Consider the following 18580-nt stretch of genomic DNA (forward strand, 5'->3'; position numbering starts at 1 on the left):
TAAAAAATAATATAGCTTGTAACCACAAGCTACAATATCGAAATACTTCTGTAAAAGCCAAAAATATCATGTGAAAGTTTTAAATCTTCTAATTTATTTCCAAATTATCTGTAAAGGTCTAGAATATTCTAAAACTAAGGACATTAAACCATTTTTCATAAAATTAACAAACCCATCTTTCCCTTTTTTCTGAATTTTTATGAAAATAATTTATGTGTAAAATTGAAGTTAATTTTTTTTTTCCCAATCTCTCTAGAAATAAGTAGATGATATTTATATACATACATTGGTTTTTCATGAGAATCCATGTTCTAGTTATGTGTGCGGATTTGTGAGTTTTTTCTATATAAAAATAACATTTATTTTAATATACATATACTTATCAAATATATTCTTTAGTATTCATGTGCCCACAAAGCAATTCTTTTTTATACCTAATTTATGATCACATAATGAAACCATGTTATTAGTGTCCACAAATGAGAAGATGAATTTGGTTGTGTATAAGGATCATTCTGATTCTTGCATGGGTTGAACCTGAATTCACTTGAAAATGAAATTTTAATGACAGAAGACATCTATGTAACCATGTAATCTACTTTAGTGAAAAACAGATTTATAAACAAAATTCTTTCGGATTCCATATATGGAGGGGGAAAGTCAGCAACGAAATCAATTTATGAAACACATTTATTTGTCTGGTTTGGCACAAAACATTGAATAGATTGACACAAGAGATAGAGAAAAGTAACGATTTTTTATTGAAAAAGACTTGTATTAATCCTTGTTCAAACATATAAAAGGAAAAAATCTGGAATCCTCATACGGTTTTAATTTAGATGTTATTTAGAATGTACTATCATCTACCAAAATATAAAATGTGGGATTCGGTCGCCGTTATTCAAAGTTTCATCGGTTGGTCCCTATTGGTTAAGATTATTCAATCCTGTTACTGTGTAGTGGAAATAATCTGTTTTAACATATACAAACTAATGGCATTCAGCAAAATAGGTAATAGATTTAATATATTTCTACAAAGCTCTTTTGAATTGATAATACGATGGGGTGATTGGAGTCGCAATAGATGATAGACAAGAACTATATCTACACTCCTCCCCTCAGAATGTTCATAGAGTTTCAGACTCAGAAGATCAAAGAAGATTAAAAACCAAGAAAAACAAGAAGTCCACATAAAGTTTACATGAATAAAGGACTACTAACTGGTCAAAGCATCCACCTCGACTTTTAGGGTTGATTCTTCTGAAAAAGAGCCCGGATTGCGGCTCCTGCTGCCCCAGCGACCTCCCACGGCCTGATGGAGACCTCCGATGGCCCATTGGAGACCATCCACGGCCTGCCGACTACATCTCGACCCAGCACGCCGTGTCACCCGGGACAAGAGAACAGGGCCCGGGTGAAGTCGGGATTACCCCCGAGAACTGCCAGGGTGCGGCGACCAAGTGCCAGGGGGAACCCACGCCGGTCGGAATCCCAAAAATGCCTTTCCAAAGGCCACCACCTGACACCACCGGGGACCTTCTGCTCCAGTTGCCCAGCTGATGGATCCAGCTACTTCTGAGGCCAACTCTGGAACTTCAGGACGTCCCGCGGGTCTGCGGAAACGACAAGCGGCTCCAGCTCCGACTCTTCCGGCGAAAAGCCGACGGACGGACACCAACGCAGGCGAAGACATGGACGTCGAGCGAGGGCCACGCATTCCTCCCATCATCCTGGACGTCCCCAAAGGATGGGCCAGCCATGCTGTTACCAATCAAACAGCTGGTTGGGGGCGACCTGGAGGCAATCTCACTGCTCGGACGCTACGGCTGAAGACAGCACCGTGGCCCACTTTCGGCAACTACAAAGGTACTTACAGGAACAAGGGCCTGAAGTTCCACACTTTCGCCATGACCACTGAGCGCCTCCTCAAGGTGGTGATCAAAGGTCTCCCAGCCACCCTATCGCCGGAAGAGGTCGTCGAGGCTTTCCAAGGAGATGGCTATGGCATCGTGGAGGCCAAGCTCCTGATGATAAGACGTGGACAACCGACCAGCCTGTGGCTCATCACCCTCAGTGGAGGCGATGAGCTCCGGCCTCCTACTGATGGTCCTACACCACCCGGACTCTGTTCTTCTGCAGGGCTGGAGGTCAGGAAGTACACCAGGCCTAGTGGACCAGTCCAGTGCCACCGATGCTAGGGGTTTGGGCATGGCTCCAGCCACTGCCACCGTGAGCTCCGCTGCGTACGATTATGCGGTGGATAATCATCCGTCCAGCCTCTGCCCGAAGGAAGCTTCAACCCCGGCCAGATGCTGCAATTGTGGAGAGGCCCACTCTGCCAACTACCGCGGGTGTGTCACCTTCAAAAACGAGAAGCAGCTCTCGTATGCTGCCGTTTGCCAGGAGGGTTCAGATGCCTGTACCTTCCAGGATTGAGCCTCCTAAGCCTCGAGAAGCTCCTGCTCCTGCCCCTCCTGCCACCGTAGATGACACCGCGGAGCCCCTCCACTGAAAACCGGGAGGAAGACGACTTCGAGATGGTAAGGCGTCGCCGTCATCGCCCAGCTCGGAAGCCGGAAAATCGGGGGGCTCGTTCTCGTTCAACTCCGAAGACCTCAACCTCCGAGACACGTCAACCCCTTGCCTCTCATCAACTAGAGAACCCAACAATCGAGGACACTCCTGCCCTGCCAGACCAGCACTACTCAGGCCCACACCGAGATCTCGTGCTGAGCCACCTAAGCCTGCTTCCAGCCCTGAACTACAAGCCCAGTCGCCCACCACAAAACATCACGCCGACTTCACTTCTCACCCAGCTTCCTCCTGCCTCAGGATCTCAAGGTGAATCTAAATCAGATTCTTTCTTTCTCAGCTGACCAACATAGTGGCGTTGATGTCACGCCTCATGGACATGTTGTCCGCCACCGTCCATAGGTAAGCTGAGAGTTGTCAGCTGGAACGCCGACGGGCTGGCAAAACAAGCGGCTGGAACTCGGTCAGCTACTAACTGAAATGGATGTGGACGTCGCTCTTCTACAGGAGACTCACTTCAGGGCGACAGATCGCTTCAATATCCCCAATTACCAGATATACCGCACCGATAGGCAGCTGCAGAACAACCGACCCGGCGGAGGCTCGGCGATCATGGTGCATCGGCGAGTGACCCATCGTCTCCTGGCAGCAGTCCCTGCCCCAGGAGCTGAGATCACCCGGATTGCCATCCACTACAGCGGAGCCGAAACTGGAGATTGCCTCCGTCTACAATCCACCTAGAAACACTCTGCAAACTCGCTGCCTAGATGCCCTGCTGCGTCCTGGTTCCCCTGCACTTGTTGCAAAGCAAAGCAGATCTGGACTGGGGATCCCGGAACACCAACTCCAACGGCAGAAGTCTCCCCCGTCTCCTGGACAACCGACTCCACATCCAACTACTGACACCTGAGGAGCCCACGCACTACAATCCACAATGGACGGCACCTCCCGGACATACTGAACATCGGTCTAGCTGGCTCGCTTGGACGGATAGATACATCGAGGTGTTTGCAGTGTCTGATCTCTCGTTAGACCAACGTGCCAGTTGTCTTCGACCTCTCGGACGACGGAGCGCCATCATATCTTCCTACTCGTCCCACCAAGATCAACTGGCACCACTTTGCAAACCACCTCGCTGACAGACATCGGCCACCACCAACTCCTGCCGAGTCACCGGACCAGCTAGACCGACAAGTACACGACTTAACTTCCATCCTCCAAGAAGCTATGACGGCCTCGTCATCTCCTCTCTCCCGGACTGACATCACTCCACCTCTACTCGAGGAGTTGAGAGAGGAGATTCGCCTTCGTCGCAGACTGCGAAGGGAGTATCAGCAGTCCCGATGTCCCCACGCCAAGCAGACCTTCAACCGCCAGGCCAAGAAGTGCTCTCGTCTCCTGGCTGAACACAGAGCGGCTGCGTGGGATGACTTTGTTATAAACATCAAGCTGACGGTGGTGTCGGCGGCATCTGGAAAATCTCCAGGGCATTTCGAAGGGAGAAGAAGACCAACCGGACCACTTCAATGGACAGCGTGGTATTGTCTACTACTCCCTGGAGATCGAGGCAGAGGCCTTCGCCGACACCATGGAAGACCAATTCTCCCCACACGCGGAATGTCTACGACGAGGACACGTGTGAAATGATTGAAAACTTCCTGGAGGAATACCAACCTGACGAAGACGACCTACTGCCCACTGTGACTACACTTGAAGTGCAAGACGACATTCGCCGCCTTCGCCCGAAGAAGGCCCCTAGCCCGGACTCCTTAGGAACTCCAGCATTGAAGAAACCTGCCGGCTTGGGTGATCGTCACGATCACCTGCATCTACAACTCATGCCTACGCCTGGCTCACTTCCCGACCAACTGGAAGTGAGTGCCAAGGTGATCATGATACCCAAGCCCGGCAAGGACCCTCTCTTCCCGGAGAACCACAGGCCGATCTCCCTTCTTGCCTGTGCTCTCCAAGATTCTGGAGAAGATCGTCTTGGCGAGATTCCCTGAGGAGTTCTTCACGTCTATCAGGACAGAACAATTCGGCTTCCGCACCGGCCACTCCACCACCCTTCAGCTTCGCAGAGTCCTGAACAACATCACCGGAGCTGTAGGAAGAAAGCACCACTCCACACTTCGGTCCTGATAGACGTGAGCAAAGCCTTCGTCAAGGTGTGGCACGAGGGACTCCTCTTCAAGCTGTCATCGTCTCCATTGCCTGGCAGGATTTTCCGGCTGCTCCGCAGTTATCTCCACCTCCGGACCTTCTCCGTCAGCGTTGCCCGATCCACCTCCACGACCCGCCCAGTGACATCTGGTGTGCCACAGGGATCAGTTCTCGGCCCGATCCTGTACCTTTGGTACACACAAACGACTTTCCGGTCGCTCCGAGAGTGCAGCTCTCCCTGTACCGCGGACGATGTCGCTCCTCACGGCCACTTCTGCCAACCTGAGGATGGCTGGGTTCTACATCCAGCGGCAGCTGCACCTACTGGAGCCCTGGTTGACCAAGTGGAGGATCAAGGTCAACTTTGACAAATGTGAAGCCATTAAACTTCACAAGGACAAGGAGACAAGCGGACGGAGCCGTCACCTTGTCACTCAACGGCGACGACATACCGTGGAAGACTTCAGTCAAGTTACCTGGGGGTACTCCTGGACCTCCAAGCTGACCTTTCACACCCCACGTCAAGAGGATCTGTGGCCAAGCGAGGAAGGGCTTCGGCAGCATCGGCCCCCTGCTCAACTCCACGAAGCTACCGATCAGGACGAAGGTCCTACTCTACACGACTCTGATACGACCAGTGCTCACATATGGCGGTCCCAGCAAGGTACCAACCTCACCTGCAAGACCGCAAGGAGGCAGTTGCTCGCTGTCCAGAGCGTGTGTCTCCGGCGGCGCCACTGGGTCGCCCCTGGTTCGTGAGGAACACCGTAGTCAGGGCTTCGGTGTCCAACGTCCCTACCATCAGGATCTTCATAGAAGGCCTGACATCGAGCCTTGAGGAAGTTGCAGAGTCCTCACCGTGGGATCACATCCGTGAGCTTCGCGCCCAGGAGGTCCCCCAACTGCGTCTTCCCATGGATGACTGATGACATCAAACTACAACTTCGACTGCAACCACGACACTTCACCCCACTGACAGGTAGCGAAAGCTACTAGGGTTTTGACCCTCGAGGACACAAGGCAAAAACCAAACCGGCAGAGGCCTTGAAAAGATGTGGGGGATCCACCCCCCCCCTCACAGTCACAGCGACTTGGACTTGGTCGTTATTGACGCATGTTTAAGATGGTTGAATGTGTTTCCAATAACAAGTACTAAAACAGGAAAAATTATTCAGAATATAATATATATATCTCACAATTCTATTAATAATCCTATCCTAATAATATTGTAAATGTGCCTTTGTTTTTGTTTTGCTTTCACGCCTAAAGTATTTAACAGGTTATACTGAAATTGTACATGGAAATTCTTATCATCCTTGATATGAATGAATACAGGCTATGGCTATGCCCCACTGGTCTCTAACGTAGCGAAAAATCTCGTTTTAGTCTCTAAAGTTCTAGAACATTAATTGAAATATTTGTTAAATGTAATCAACTGTTCTATGTGAATATTATTTTATGACAGCACAACTATATTTTAAATTTATTTAACCACTATTTTCTACTTGTTCATACAGTGAAAGCATAGAGTAAGCTTGATATTAACAACATTTTTCTTACTTATACTTTTTCTTAAGTTGCCATTGAGCACAGAGTAAAGAAACATTCAGATAAGAAAATTAAAAGTTTTACTAAAAATATACTAAAATAGTACATTTTGCAAATATTAAGACACTGGAAATATCTCAGACCGGAACTCAGTTACGTGGACCAAAAATAATATAAATGGGTTATTGTTAGTTTATATATTCCTCGTGTTGGGGTTAACAAAACTGACTCTACTATGGTCCTGAAAATACCTTAGACTGAGTAATTTAAACGGCCCGTAGTTGCATTTTTTGTAATTTTGTCGAAGTGGGCTTTTAAGGCTTTAATGTATTTTCTTGATCGGGGTATCAGAGCCAATAAACAGTGAGGTCAGAAACTTATTTATTCGCACTAGCAGCGCATAGTCTAACACGCGTAAGTCCTGAAAGAGCTAATAAACATTATTTTAACTATTGAATCTCTTCGTTAAAGACACAGAATTAAAAATATCAGATCTGTACCTACTGAAGTTTGAAATACATCATGAGGCTTCATCATATGACATCATAAATGCTTTGATAAAGATGACTACGCCCTTTGATTTTGACAATTGAGTTTTTTTAGAGAGAGTTTTTCTAATTTAACTAATAGATTGCAATCAGTTTGTTTTGCTTGTTGTAGAAGAGTACCCTCATCAGCGATGCGTACACCGGCTAATTTATACTTGGGTAGAAGATTAAATTCAAATTTTGACCTGCTGAAATTTAATGTTGAATCAAGAATGGAATTAACTCAAATTAAAATAATTTATACTATAATCCACATTTAACGGAAAGAAATTATACTACCTGGTACCCAGAACAATATATATAGTTGGGGTTTCCGCTTATTGAATTTACATCTAGCCCTTACTTGGCCAATTATTGACTGAACTTGGTTCTTTTGGGTCACTGGAAGCTCACTACGTATGTAACTTCTATAAAAAATCCTATATTTTATGGAAAAATTTATTCAACAAAATTGAATTTTAAAATAAGCAAGATGGCATACGACAATACTCTTTTCCTGAAAACAAATGGATTTCTATTTAGTTAACTCGATTTTTTTAAGTGTATTAAAGAATTTAGGCAAAAACAGTCTGAAACATAAATTTTCAATTTTGTGATGACATTAACAGTTTTATTTTTTCAATCTCAACTACACAAAATCATTGTTTTAATAATAATAATGTACAATTTTGTAGTACACTGTTAAATATTATTTTACTATATTCGGCATAAGGAGGGTACTTGGATTAAGGCATGTAGATTGCACTATTTTTAGGGGTTAAATGTGTTATTTTCTATAAATTAAAAAGTTATTCTGAGCGGCATAAATCTAAGTCCCTTTCTTTACGAGTCAACGGTGTTTCGTCTCATTCTAACTTGTAGCAGTGGAATTTTTCAACTTGTTTCTTAAAATAGCATTTGTGAGCGTAATTGAATAAAGCGAAAATTCCAAAACAACCTATGTGTAGTTGTCAAGGATTTAAATTACCTTAAATGAACAACCGGTAAATCTTAAGATCAGCGACTACCGCTCCGATCGCCGTAATTTTTCGCATACTAACACAGGTTAACGTAATTTCACAGAAAAAAATAATCCCGATTATCGCCGTAGCCGTTTACTCCCCCCCCCCACCAAAAAAAAAAAAAATGTCGGAAAAAATAAAAATTAAAAAAAAAACCTGTCATTGCATTTATTCGTTTTTTTGGTCTTATTAGTTCGTAGGGCAGTAGTCCAGGTACTACTTCTAGTATAAAACTCGTCTTATCTTATCAGTGATAAACGCGCGCCGGTTACCTTTTGCCTGTAATGAAACCTGCGTTAGTTTTGTCTGAGTTTTGTGTGTGTAAGCAGTCATGGCGTGATCTGGGCTTGGACTTTGCAAGCTCGAGTTAATTTTTTTTCTAAAAGAGCTGCGCAGCGGGCAAGCATCGCGTGATCTGAATTTTGAATACGCAAGCTAGGGTCTTTTTAGCGTGTGACAAGAAACCATCGCACGCCATGTCAACAACTTCACTAATTATTCCTTGTCCATGTGGGTTGGTTGTTTACGTCTGGCGGTCAATCGAAGCCGTCCTATAGGTCACGTGACCCGCCCGGCCAATCGGAAACTTTCCTGTTTGTCACGTGGACTACTGTCAAGTCATCTAAACGACCATGGTCGGCCATTGTTTTTAGTTTGATAGTCCGAAAATCTCGTCATTTATGTGTTTTGTATTGCCAACATTTTACTGCCGAAAAACCGGTTTTTATATGTTAGCGATAATCGGGACTATTGTTTTCGATGAAATTACGCTAACCTGTGTTAGTATGCAAAAAATTACGGCGATTGGAGCGGTAGTCGCTGAGCTTAATATTTACCGAACAACCTTATCACAATGTATGTGCATCGAACAAAGATAATATTTAATGACCACAAGAAATTTTTTCCGAAAGTTAGTATTATAAATTTAAGCTTGAAAAATTCATAACACAGTCATTTTCAAAATATCTTTATAATTCTTTTGCCAAATTGCTTAGAAATTTTTATTTTATTTCGTAACTACAGATATCAGTAACTAAAAATCTATTTTTGAAGGTAGTCTTAAAAAAATATATATATATATATATATATATATATATATATATATATATATATATATATATATAAGCATATACCTATATATATATATTGACTTGCCAAGTTTTACAAAACTCCATCCATAGAATATAATCAACGTAAGTTTAACCTACAGAGAACTTCAAGGTTGCATGTGATTATTTTGAAGCCGACAATAAAAGGTTTTTTTGTTGCATAAAATGTTAACAATAAAAAAAACACCATGCAAATCAAATATGTAATTGTCTGTCTACAACTACGACTACAACATAACCTCATCCGCATCATTACACAATTAAATGAAAATAGTCTGTGAACAAATTTAGTGTAATAACTATGTTTTGTATTGTGCATTATTATTTGTTTGATGTTATAGAAATATTGATATAATGTTTAGTATGGTAACCGGAATATTAATTTGTCATGTTCAAGTATTCATTCAAGAATATTTTCATGTTAAAATAGAAAAATTATTGGTTTAGTTATAAGGATAACATTTGATTTTAACAACCTTGGACATGGAGAAGTATATTGAAAAATAAACCTAGTACTAGTTATTCTCAAAATGTACTACACAATTTAAAAAAACATATTTTTTACATGATGATTTTAAATCCAATCTTCAAAGGGATGCTGTTTATCAAATATTAAGAGGTATGTTGTACCAGTAAACATGAAATGTTAAGTAGGATGCATTAATTGTTTTGGTAAACAAATTGTTTGTTTTGTAGTGTATGTTATTTAAGAATTGCTACATTTTGAACAATAATAGATTATAGCCTGTGTGAAATTTTAAGTTACCGTATATCCCAAAATAGTCTATCAATTTAGGGACTATAGGGAATCTGAGTTTACTACTAAACTGCAATTTCTAAAGTTAAAATAATTATTCATTGTTAAAACTGCAATTGGAGGCCCATAGCTCATATGGAAAAAAGCTGATGAGAAATTGTCCTATAGCCTATATTGAAACAATTTTTAATTTATTACGGCTCCGTCTTGCACTTAACCCTCTAAGTGGCAAGCGACGTCTGAGATGTTCTATTTACGCCCGCCGTGACGTGGCAAGCGACGTCTTAGAAGTCGCTTCACATTGCCGCTTATTGCTAGGCAACCGATAATTATTTTTACGCCTAGTTTGCACAGTTGCGTTCACCACTAAATTTCATATAGTATCATCAACATCACGATGAAATAATCAATGGTACTAACTGAAATAATCCGGTAACTTTGGGATTATACCGACCACACCCAGACCATGAATCGTTATTTGACATTTTGCTTCTACTGATTACTAGATTAGCGTTAAAACAATATTTTGTCAATATAAAACAGGAATTGTGTTATCGCAAACCCCTCCCCATCCTCAGACAGAGGTCAAAGTCGAGCGGTCTAGTAGATAACGTGATTGCAGAGTCACGTCGCTTTGTTTGTACTTCCGTGTTTTACCTCTACATTTCTCCAAACACTAAAATTCAACAAAAACAAACAATTACCAAACTAAAACTAAACTCTTTATTGAAAAAACACTCAAAACTTGTTTTTATTCTTGATCACATTCCGCCACCCAAAATGGTGCTAACCCCGTGCTGATGTCAACGAAAAAAAAAACATCCCTCGATATAGTACCTATCAGTAAAATATCAAATTCTAGAGGGGCTGATTTGATAGATGAATTGTAATGGAAAGGCAAATTGTAATGTACCGAGCAAATCATGTGATGCCGCTCGGCCTGCCGTAATCGGGATTCTCGAGAAAGATAAGATAACAGAGACAACAATAACCGATTACAATACCTGGAAATGCTTGTAAGTTTTTAATTTTGTAATTAAAGAGTTGTTTTTTTCGTTCTATCATGTTTGTTTCTATAAATTTATATTTTTGTGTTCTTCATACTGGTGTGGTCGGTATAATCCCAAAGTACCAATAATCCTAAGTTTTCTCCCGCGGTCTGTTTTTTTTTACTGAGGGAAAGGGAGGAAAAGGCAAGCAACTTCTAGCGATTCTGACTAGAAAAAGTGTTTTTTCTAGATTCAGTTTTTCCCATATAACTTTTACAGTGTTGTAAATAGAAAAAATATTATTGAAGGTTTTTTGTTTTAGAATTAAATTGTGAATAATGGTTGCATTTAACATAATCTCCTAGGAATGACATTTTTAAAGTTACAGAACGTAAAAATGAAAAGTTTGGTGGAGAAAAAAAACTTTTTTTGAACATTTGTGTGGATATCATAAAAAAAAGGTTTAGGTATGTAAAAAATAACTATACTATGTTATTCTGTAGTTTATTACGAAAAAATTTGATATATAACAAGCATTGCTCATATTTAGAATTTGCATTTTATTTTTAAAATTATAAGATAGTCCTGCTTGACTCTGAAAAAATAGCCCGCCATTCCAGCAACATATTACCGCCAATTAGAGGGTTAAGGGCATGAAAGAACCATGTATGATCGTCGCAACATCGCCTTCAACAATCTGACGGTTTTCCGCTTTCCAACAAGCATGCACCAGCCATGGCAAATTAAACAAAATTTGTTTAACTAAATTAAAGTTAACTTAAAAAATAGTTTTTGAATTGTGTTTACAAAAATAAATTGCCTAATAAACAAAAATAATTACTATAAGCTCAATAACGTGACCAATGCCAAGGTTTTTTTTTGCCTTTTGGATTCTGGATTGTATTTGAACATCCAGGATTCATTCCCATTTAGAGAGTTTAAAAAAAGCTTGGATAATTTCTAATCAATTCCAATTAATTCTTTACTGCGCCAAACTTGAACTTTTTTTCTGCACTTCCGTCAACACCTTTGGTACAAGATTCGCCCAGACCTTTCATATTTGCAAATCCTCCGTCACTATCCCATGTCCTGCAAATGTTGAAAAGTTCAGGGTGTCAGCAATTCCTTGGATACTTAACCAACGGTCTGAACTCAAAACTTAGCGCACACGCTGGATGTTTTCATCGGTTCGGACTTTTGTTGGGCGTCGAGAACGAGGCTCGTCAGTGACCTCCCGGCCCTCCTTGAAGGCCTTGTGCTACTTTCTGCAAGCTCCATCGTGCCGTGACACAATTGAAAAAGAGACTTTGTGCAAAGACATGTCCTATCAATCCTACTGTTTGGAGCAAACTGAGACCGGGTGTGTTTGGAGGGGCAGAACCCCCACCACATTATCCGACAGGCCCGAATGCGCTGCGATGGATAGTCGCGTCACAATAAAGTCATGCTCATTATTTTCATAATGCACCCTGTTAAGTGTCATCAAATTGTTTGTATTTAAATGTAAAAAGATTGAATATCAAAAGTGTAATCTGTGATTATTAGGAGTGTTCACAAGTTTCGACAGTACACACAAGTTTCCTGGTGATGCAAATCTTTTGATAAAAATAAACTCATAAAGTAATAGATTAAAAAATACTCAACTTATTTTTTAATCCAAATGTGTTTAGGAGCAGCAAAAATTTTAATTAAATTAATCTGAACAAGGAAGTGATAGATTAATTTAAATTTAATCCTTTGTTAGACACAGTTTGTCAAAATAAAATGTCATTGCAAAATTCACGGGTTCTAATCCTTCTTCATGCACTGCTTTTATGCTCTCCCAACAATTAAAAATCTAAAATAAAATGAAATTGCAGATCAAATATGTTAAGACAGGATAAAAATACAACTGATCATCTTTTTGTTCCAGGAACCAATGATGTGTTTGTCTCAATGCCAACTGGTTCTGGAAAGTCCTTGTGCTTCCAGTTACCTGCCGTTATGCAAGAGAACAAAGTTACAATTGTATTTTCTCCTTTACTAGCCCTAATGAAGGTGAGGGCATTCTGAAATTCTTGAAATGATTAATTTTTAAGGACATTTCAAGAAGATGTATTTGAAAATGGAAAAAGTTTTACAAACCAAATTTAAGTAAATCATTCTGAAAGATATATACACAATTTTTATCCATTATTCACCATCTAATACCTACAATCTGCTATGTAAATATTAATTAATTGAATTGGTTATGAAATGTAAATACTTTAATTAGCTGTTTTAGTTTTATCTTTTTGTTTGCTGTTAAGTTTTACAAACAAAAAATTTTTAATTAATTCAACATTTTAAAATTTCTTGCTTTGTTTTCGAAAAATAAGTATAATTAATTAATTTAATGTTTATATAAAATGTTATAAACCCATCTGTTTATAGTAAAGGTGAATTTACATTAATTTATTGTATTATTTTTTACTTTCAATTTTTTTATTAGGTTGTCTGGTTCAAAATTGAAAATAATGTAGATTTTAAAAAACTCTGTTTATTCTTTACAACATAGAGAAAAAAAACGATAGAAGATTATGTTAAAAAATAAAAGTACAGCAGTGGTTCTTCTAACACTTACAGTACAGTAAATTGCATGGCAATTTTCTCATAGGAATTTATAAAACAGTACAGGGCTAAAATTATTAAATTGCTCACTTTCAGAACTTTGAGATGCTGGATTTGGAGTTCCATATGTTACTGTGGTAACAGGGCGTTTTTCTGTCTTTTTGTAGACTTGTGCAATTGTATGTGAGCTGGCATTGTTTGCAATGGTATATTCTGTATTGTTTGAGTCTATAAAAAGTATTTTTTGTATAAATTATGTTATTAATTTAAGTGTTTTGTTATAAGAACAGTATATGTGTGTGTATATATACTTACTCTTACTCCCAGGGCCATTTATATCGGAGGTGATATTTAGCCGCACCAACAAAGCTCCTCCATCTTGAACGGTCCTCCGCATCTTCCTCTGAAGCGCCCACCTTCTCCATATCAGCCTTCACCTGGTTCCACCATCTCACTTTCGGTCTCCCACGGGGTTGTCTTCCTTCTGGGTTTACCGTACATTACCCTCCTCAGTTTGCATTTCTCTTCTCTTCTCAAAACATGGCCTGCCCAACGGAGTCTTCTGCACTTTATTTCTCCTATTACATCCGTACTATTGTAGAGCTCCCTGATTTCTCTATTATGTTTTCTTCTCCATACCCCTTGTTCATATGATGGCCCATAAATTTTACGTAAAATTCTATTCTCGAAAACTAGAAGCTTTTTTCTCATCCTTCTTATTTAGCCTCCACGTTTCGGATCCGTACAAAAAGCACTGGACATATAATTGTTTTGTATATTCTAGTTTTAGTTTTGTGAGAGAGAGATTTGGGTTGAAAAGTATCCTATTGCATGCATATGCACATCTATTTGCTGAGTTGATCCTATTTTGTATCTCTGGTTCATCTGTGTTTTTTATTTGATATTGTGACCCCAAGGTACTTAAAGTTCTCCACTTGTTCGAAAACATGCCCATCAATTTGTAGGGGTCCTCCTCTTTGATTTTGATTCCTTCTAAAGTGCATATATTTAGTTTTTGCATCATTCGTCTTCAACCCCACTTTCTCTGCCTCACTCATAAATAGTCCAGTTAGTGACCTCAAATCATCTACATTTTCTGCAAATATGACAACATCATCTGCAAAAGCCAGGATGTTTAGTTTAGCTCCAACTTCCACCCCTAAATCCCTCTCTGCTACACTCTGAAGTGCTTCTTCCATGGCAATATTAAATAAGATTGGAGAAAGACCATCTCCTTGCCTGACTCCTGAGTTTATCCCAAAAGGTACACAGTCCCGACCATTAATTCTTACTGAGCCTCTTGACTCTGTGACACTCATCTTAACTAAGTTTATTAATTTTTCTCGGGGATGCCAAATTTATCTAGTTGTGTCCACAAACTCCTTTCTGATTATGCTATCGTATGCTTTTTGAAAGTCAATAAATATGGCAAAAAATTATTTATTATATTCCCAGTATTTAGCTAATATTTCTTTGAAAATGAAAATCTGATTTGTGGTTGATCTGCCCTTTACTGAAACCCTGCCTGTTCTTCCCCTGATTATTTCATTTGTATAATGTTCAAGTCGGTTTTAAAACAATTTTGGATAAAACTTTATATGGGATGCTGAGTAGTGAGATGCCTCTGTAGTTACCACACTCTTCTTTTTCACCCTTCTTGTGTATAGGTATTATTATTGCTTCTTGCCATTCAGCTGGCATTTCTTCTTTCTCCCAAATACGAAGTATTAGTTTCCATAGATTTTCCACTATTATTTCTCCTCCTTTCTTCAAGAATTCTGCTGTTATTTCATCCTTCCCAGGAGCTTTGTTGGTCTTTAGCGCTTTGACTGCATTCCTACTACCACATACCTCTTCTGCTGTGTTCAGAACTACTTCCTTAAAATTAGACCATTTGGCATCTACCGTTTCATTGTTCTCCATGTCTTCCAGGGCCTTAAATCTATTCTCCAGTTTCAGTTTGAATTCATCAGCAATATTCTTAAGCTCAAGTCTACCCACTTCTATTCTTCTTTCTTGCCTTACTTCCTCCTTTCTTCTCTGGATTGCTATTCGCTGACACACTTTGACTAAAACTAATGAGTGGTCAGTTCCACATTCCGCTCCCCCTGATGCTTCGAACATCAGTTATACTACTTTTGTGCCTTTGGTCTGTGATCACGTGGTCAATTTGGTTTTTTGTTGTTCCACCAGGTGATGTCCATGTATATTTGTGTATATCTTTTCTTGGGAACATCGTGCTAACTATTTTATATTCATTTGCAATTGCAAAACTTGCCAGTCTGGTTCCATTGTCGTTTGATTCTTGGTGCAGGCTCTCTTTTCCAATAGCAGGTCTCCAGACTTCTTCTCTTCCTACTTTGGCATTTGCGTCCCCTAAAATAATCTTCATATCAAAACTTGGTAACCTACCCACCAGTTTGTCCAGAAGACCATAGAAGTTTATCTTTTTCTTCCTCTTTCTGCTTCTTCAGTTGGCGCGTAAAAGCTGACTAGAGATATGTTTACTAAATTTTTTCCCCCTTAACCTAATATTGCACAATCTATTATTAATTGCTTCATAATGTATCACAGCCTCCGAAATTCTCTTGTTTACAAGCAACACCCACACCACCGTGGTATCTGTCATCTTCACAGCCACTATAATAAATTAAATAATCTTTGGTGTTAATTCTCCCTGCCAGGGGCCATCGGGTCTCCTGAAGTGCCACAACATCCATGTTATACTTGTGCAATTCTTCTGCTAGTATGTTACTCGCCCCTGGTGCTGCCAGTGTTCTTACATTCCATGTACCAAATCGTAATTGTTTAAAGCAAAGCCGGGTCTTTATTCCGTTTATTCCGTCCAGTTTTCTACTCTTTGTTGGTGATTCGTAACAATAATTTTTTATGAGGCGGGTCGTCAGCCCAACGCTCAACCCCCAACCTGGAGGACCAGGGTATCTCTCTTAGTCTGGCTCCTACCTCACTATGTGTGTGTGTATATATATATATATATATATATATATACTAGCGGACCCGGCGCGCTTCGCTGCGCATTTCAATAAGTTTTCCCGCGGCTTCGCACGCAATTTTCCCGTTGAAAACAGTACACTATATTCACTTATTCATTTTCTATCACATTCTAAACATTGCTGAGATAATTTTTGATAGTCGTTTTCCTTCGTGAGCTTCTTGGGCGCATTATGAAGGTATGTACCACATTCCATGATACTTCTGTCAAAAAAAAAAACAACTAAGGTTGATTTTATAACATTCTTTATATTTGTAGCCAACGTAAAGATAGTAATTATGATATCTGCATTGCTCTTCTGATCAAGCATGAGCATGGTTTATATTAAAATAAATATTGCAGTTAAAGGTGAATTTTTACGTCAAATTTGAATTGTATTATCTGGATAGTAAAGTCTATGTTTAACAGTGATTGCAGAAACAGTTTTTAAACAACAAAATTTGGATCGTTTCTCTTAAGCTTACTCTATGCTTTAAAACTATAAGTGTAGTAATTAAAATTATATATAAATATATATTTTTTGGTCGCATTATATATGTTTACAAAGAACAGCTGATTAAAAATTTGAAAAGACTCTTTCACTTAATAACATATATGTTTGCTGCAATGCATTTCTTACGGGTATTTCTGTAACCAGTGGGGCGGAATCCTGAATCGGGAAAGGGATAAAAAGTATCCTATAACCTTCTACAGATCAAGACGAACAAAATTAAAAAAAAAATTTAGGCGAATCCGTCCAGGCCGTTTGTTGAGTGATGCTGTTACACACGAACAGTTTTCATTTTTATATAATAGATATATATATATTTAAATGTTTTGTTATATAATTTATAAAAAAAATAATTAATTAATTATACTACTTTTTTTAGAAAACAAAGCAAGAAATTTTAAAATGTAAACTGATTATATATATATATATATAATCATATATATAAACAGTCTAAACCATCATTGTAATATGAAAAGGTGAATTACACCAAGACAATATGAGTAAGGACTTCTGTGGAAAAAATAAATTCAATGAAACAAAGTGGAAACTTGTTAATTTTTTCTTTGAATAATATATTTTTGTTTGTAGTATTAAAATTATGTTACAAAAATCTCATAACATATTAGATAACAATTTTATCTTATTAGCAATAAACAAAAAATAAAATTACTTTCTGTTTGTTTTATTTTTATTGTCTGTTTTAGGATCAAATTGATCATCTAAAAAAGCTAAAAATCCATGCTGACACTATTAATTCTAAGACACCTGCTGCTCAACGTGAGAAAATAATAAATGACCTCAAATGTAAGAAAACATCTTTAAAGCTTTCTATATGTGACACCTGAACAAGCAGCAAACCAATACTTTTAAGGTAAGTCTTCTGTTGCTGGCCAAGTTCTTTTCTCAAAATTTGTATTTGTATTATAATTTAATAATTTTATATGGAAAGTGTTTTAAAACACATGTGGTAGGTACTTTTGAATACCCTTAGCCAAAGGTACGAGAACATAACAGCATACTAAATGAACATAATGTCATGAAAATTAGTTTTTGGTGTCATTAGTCAAACCATCCAAGATTAAAGCCAAACTTTAATGCAAACAATTTTTTGTTTTTAAGAGAGCTATTTATAGATATAATGAAAGTTATTACCTTGCTATTTTAATTTTTGTAGATTTTACGAGTTTTAAATATCCTAAATATTGAAATAAATTAGAAATGTGCTGAAAAGTGGCAGTTTAAGACATTTTTAGAAAGAGTACTTCTTTGGTAACCTTGAATAATAAATTGGATTTACAAAATTTTTTAATGAGGGTAACAGTAAAAACAATTGTGAGACCGTACAACTTTGATATTTTGGACCACATTGTACATGTACAAGAAACAAAATGACTTAAAACGTTTTTTTTTTTAATGACTGGTAAATGACCTTAATAAAGTATGCCTCAACACCTACCTTTACATTTGAAAATCTTTTAAAATATGACCCTCCCCCCAAAAGTGCCTTTTTGTGCCAAGTGTTTTACCACTTTGCCAAAAAGTGTTTTTTTTGGGTGTTAACAATTATTTCCCCAAATTATTTGGGGTCTAAATATGGAGGGTTTTGTTAAAACAAAGAAGGTAGGTTTCTTGGTTCAGCCGCTTTACATTGTGGGGGGGGTGGTCTGCCTCACCCTACATAGAAACATGTCTACAAAAATAGATCTAAAAATTAACAGAATAATTTTTTTATGTAAATTTATAGACTAAATAGAATAAAAAATTGCCTATTCAAATAGATAAAATTAATAGAATTTAACTTGTGATGTAAATATCACATTGTTATTAAATTATTATTGGTA

At 38.7% G+C, this 18580-nt stretch overlaps 1 long non-coding RNA gene across 1 annotated transcript; it reads left to right on the forward strand.

The window, feature by feature from the left end:
* Nucleotides 1-9439: 9439 nt before the first annotated feature.
* LOC124373883 lies at nt 9440-17566 on the forward strand. The gene is made up of 3 exons (XR_006923483.1): nt 9440-9520; nt 12560-12684; nt 17444-17566. It is a non-coding gene; the product is annotated as an uncharacterized LOC124373883 (long non-coding RNA).
* The last annotated feature ends 1014 nt before the right edge of the window (nt 17567-18580 follow it).

Source organism: Homalodisca vitripennis, unplaced genomic scaffold (genome assembly GCF_021130785.1).
Source record: "Homalodisca vitripennis isolate AUS2020 unplaced genomic scaffold, UT_GWSS_2.1 ScUCBcl_6641;HRSCAF=13944, whole genome shotgun sequence".
Lineage (NCBI taxonomy): Eukaryota > Metazoa > Arthropoda > Insecta > Hemiptera > Cicadellidae > Homalodisca > Homalodisca vitripennis.